We start from the raw sequence: 5,015 nt of genomic DNA, 5'->3' as shown, positions 1-5,015 counted from the left end.
TGCCTACACCAACGGTCGCCGAACGGCGTAGCTCGTGTAAACAAAGGAAAACCTTCAACGGTCAACATACTTGAGACGACGCTCGGTGCGTTCGGTTAGGGTGGCCCCACAATTGCAAAGAATTACCGAACACCCTCACGCTCCCATACTCAACACCACATAAGCCAGCCTCTCCCCCGACCGTTGGTGCAACACGCCTTATGTTACGGCCCGACTGACGAGGTCGCTTAATACTAAACAAGGCGACGAGCAGGGCGTCGCTACCTCTCCCTTTGTCTATCTACTATTCACAGAAACGCTTTGCTAAATAAAACTAAATATTTTCGAACGGCGTTGACTCCAAGAAGGGTATTCATTACATAAACACATTTAACGCGGAATAATCTAGAATGCTATACAACGTCAAAGGCCACACTGTGATCAATTAGGGAAATCCCACAATTACAAGAATTATCAATCACAGTGCTACCGACGGACAAAGCCAAAATGGTTTCAGAAACTAATAATAATTGTTCGGAACGTAACAGTCCTCCCTCCTTAAAGCCATCGTCGTCCCCGATGATGTTAACACGGCTAATATACGTTTTGCGCTTAATCGGAACCCAGACTAACAAAACAATGGCTCGAAACGGCGGTCGAAAAAGACTTGTATGCGCGAATTCTTTTTATAGTTAGTGTATCTACTGACTGTAGTATCTGCTATATATATATGCAATATCTGTGTTCTATCCGTTAATCTAACGGTATTGTATGCGCACATTAACACTGCTTTGTCTATTCTCGCACATCCTTCCACATCTACTACCTGTATTTGTGGGCAATTCCTAATTATACTGCAAATATGCTCGCTATGTATTGATGGATTTGACCTACAGTGTATTTCTCTTAATCCACACAATGACCCCAACGCATACCCTGGCATTTCTGGATACATGTTGTTCAATTCCAGGACCGCTAACTTATCCAAGTTAGATAATGTGTCGAGGGACGACTCTCCTCTGATATTTGTGCAACCACTTAGATCTAGGTGTTCGATCTGTGTGAGATTCGCACTTATTTCTTGTACCGTAGTGCCTGTCACCCATCCACAAAATGTTAGTGAGAGATGCGTGATTCGACGGTAATCCCGGATTATCGGTAGGGCCTGATCTACTGGTCCCAGTTCTATTTCCACAAAGTCCCCTCGTCCTATTCGGAGCTGGTCATCCTCCTCATCTTGGTTTAACTGGGCCACGCCGAAGGTCAGCGCGTGGATTCTTAGAGTTCTTAGCGTTTGTTGTAGGTTTCTATTATTGGCTAAAGTACTCAGTATAGTATCGTCGGTCAGTGTTTGTTGTAATATTAAGTCCAAAGAGTCTAAGGCTTGTAACCTTCCTAGTATATCGATTAAATATTGTACTGATATTCCTACACACTTGTCTATTTTAAAATGTTTCAAGTTTGGATTTAAGTAATGTAATGCTTTCCCACTTAATACGGTTTTTGTTAATTCAAATGTCTCTAAATTTTTAGCTTTTTCGAGCACCTGGGCTAGTTCTGGCTCTATCGGTGGTTGTGACTTTCCAAACGCTATATGTACCACTTGGTTTGCCCCTTCGACAAGGTTCCTAAGTGACGTTGGCCTTATGGTCGCTGCTGTAAAATCTAAATATGTAAGGTTCGGGCAAGTTTTTATTGCTATAGCTATTATTTGTGGTTGTAGAAGTTTTGAAATACTCTCATCATCTACCACTATCGTTGTTATATGGTTTGCTGTTCTACGTAATAACCAATGTAATGCGCCCATAGTAACCGTCTTACCGTTCCACCCATGCGGCCAACGCCAATCAGTCACATCGAGACGCTTAATTTTACCATACGACGCTAAGGTCCCCTCTCGCCACCTTGTCGAGACTAATTCTAGTGCTACTCTATCCTGAAATTGTAAATACGTCGCAATCTTCGCAATACACTCCACCGGTAGGAGTACCTTATCCGCAAGGTCTAGGCCCGGAAACGCATTAACCGACGGTCGCGGCGCTATCAGTTTAGCCTCATGCCACGGGTCTGCAGGACGGATCCTTAGCTTCCGCTTGTGGACAACGAAATTTTGTCCTACCAGTTTCTTTGCTTGTTCCGGTTTTTCAAACGTGATGAACGCCTGATTGCCCGTGGGTTTTCTCAATACTACTGCGTGTTCCGCTCCGTGGGGTCGGAAAACTTTCAGTAAGTCCTCCTTCTTGGTATGATTGGCTAATCGCAGTATTAATAGCCTCCTTCCTTCTCCTGCTGTCCCTGAACTGCATCCTGGTTGCGGATCCATGGTTAATTTATAATCCTATGGTTACAATGCTTGTATAAGTTCGTGTAAATATAATCGGAGACAACACAACACATAAATAATAATGTTTCTCCTCTCGCGCCAATCATGGCAGCGGTTCGCATTCGTATCACATCGTTTGTGTCCCAATGACTGGTTGTTTATGTCGCATGACAGTCATGTCCACGGTCTGGTTTGGTTAACCTTACAATTGCTTGTGACATCCGAAGATGTGGCTTAGCCTAGATTGTTCTGCAACTTATTTACAATATTTTATTAATATCTGCTTAAATAGTTTGCGCAATTCGCCAGTCGGGCCCATCGTTGCACAAGCGCCGACCGTATCGATGCGTCTCATCCGTTAAGATTTGCAAAGTGAATAGCGGTAAATCTTTAAGCATTAATATGTCTCTCTCTTCCAGCGTTAACAAGGTTTATAATTTCAATTTATCTACATGTTTGGTGAATTGTTTTCCGTTATCATCTTCTAAAATAACATTGTTCTTTGCCAAAATTCCAACAATTTTGTATGGTCCATGATAACGGCTACTAAACTTTCCAGCTCGCGGCTCGACTACGACGCGTACCATGTCCCCTATTTTTCCGCGGAACGGTCGCGCCCTTTTATCATAATAAACCTTGGATCTTTCCTTAGCCTTATTCTGATTTCTCGCGGCTATTGTATGCATTTCGTTTAGTCGTACAATCAGATCAGAAAGATAAGTGAAGGCAATAAGTTATTGCCTTCTTATTGTTACGGGTTCGGGGCATCTTTAAAGAATAAAACGAGTGAAATACCAAAGAGACCTTTATTAGATAGAGGAGGAGTACTTAGCTTTGCGACTTCCCTCAGTGACGTTCGTCAACCGACTCTCTCATGTCTCCGTTGTATCGTCGTCACTAAGACGACGCGGCAACGAAGACCATTCGGCGCAATGTCTCGATATCGAAACATATCGATACTCGTAACACTTCCCCCCTCCTCCTCGACAACAGGTGAATACAATAATGGACAAACTCTCTCAATCAACAAGGCCGATGGTACCGCGGGAATAAACACAAAGAAACGAAAACCGTGGACCCGTCAGCACCACGACTAATTTGGCATTTGCCCAAAAAGGACGTCAGAAGGAAGCCCTTCTTGCCCCAGGGAAAACCACGGTTTAAAAACCTGCGGAAATTAGCGGCGCACCAAGCAGAACAACATTAACAGAACATTAAAAGAACAGTTTAACAGTAGGTATCTTCTTATCCTGGATATCAGGTGTCCTCCTTCCCCTTCCTTTGAAGTTGTCGATTCCAACAAAATTTCGGGGTCGAATGCCACGAGTACCACTGTAACGTAGGTTATATTGAAAAGACACGATATGACAATTCCAGACTTAGCTCCGCATCATCACTCGAGACTATCTCCCCTTAATTATCAAAATTCGTCTTTGCCCTACTCCCGTCAAAGTGGCCATTGTGTGCATACGCGGAGTCGAACAACCCAAATCGAAGTTGAAACTATTCGAAATTATTCGAAATTAAAAACAATGTCCATAACCGAACGTACACTCGCTCTCTCATCCGAGTCATGCATCGTACCACTCACGGTACACTTCGATCAAGGCGTCTGCTAATATCGGTCTCGACTTGCAAGAACCGTAGACAAAAACTGCCCTGATCTTCCTCCCGTCCTCCGTTCCGTCTCTGGAGCATCAATGGCCCCAGATAGGATGCGGGGAGTAAGTGTACCAACATTCATTCGCCTAAATTTCCACCTAACTCCATGGTACCCCTAAACCTTGGCGTACGAATGAAGCGGGGAATCCTGACTACCTGTAATCTTTTCTAGTTAACTGTTCTTTCTCTCGACCACGATCATATCACGATCTTCCCAAAAGTCCAGAGCAAACAATACAATTTTTCAAAAAAAAGTGATTTAAGCAACACAGTCAACCCAGAATCTTACGTAAACAGAAATATCACCTCTCGTGGTACTTAGCCAAGCGGTCGACATGCACCACTTTGTACCCACTCTTAGGATTCTTGCGAATTCTATATACTACCTCACTCAATTTTTTAACAACAACGTAAGGACCTTCCCAACTGGGCTGTAATTTAGGACATTTACCTTTAACCCTATGAGGCTGATAAAGCCAGACCGATTCCCCTTCTCGGAAAGATCTTTCTACAATTCTGGAGTCACGATGACGTTTCATTTTTGTGAAGAGATCTCTAACTGTGCGCGGACAAATTTATGAACAGAATCCATCTTATCTTTAAGATTAGTTGAGAACTCATCTAGACCGTAAGTCCCTTCTAAAGGACTTCCTCTAATCAAATCCAAGGGTAATAAAATTTCTCGACCATACAACACCATGGAAGGAGATAGTTTCAATGTCTCGTGTTCTGCTGATCTATATGCTAAAAGGAACAAAGGAACTAACTCATCCCAGTCTCTCTGATGATCGGAAACGAACATTGAAAGATATTGAAGAATTGTTCTATTCAACCTTTCTACTAAGCCATCCGACTGAGGATGTAGTGGGGTCGTCCTCGTCTTTTTGATACCTAGTAATGCTAAGATTTCTTCAAAAACATTCGACTCGAAAGTACGTCCCTGATCAGAATGGACTTCTCGAGGGACACCATGACGACTCACAACATGTGTAATAAAGGCCTCAACAACCGTCCTTGACTGAAAGTTGGGCAAACATATCACTTCTGGCCA

The sequence above is a fragment of the Halictus rubicundus genome, unplaced genomic scaffold (assembly GCF_050948215.1).
Source record: "Halictus rubicundus isolate RS-2024b unplaced genomic scaffold, iyHalRubi1_principal scaffold0029, whole genome shotgun sequence".
Classification (NCBI taxonomy): domain Eukaryota; kingdom Metazoa; phylum Arthropoda; class Insecta; order Hymenoptera; family Halictidae; genus Halictus; species Halictus rubicundus.
The sequence above is the reverse complement of the archived record's forward strand: the minus strand, read 5'-3'. Positions refer to the sequence as shown.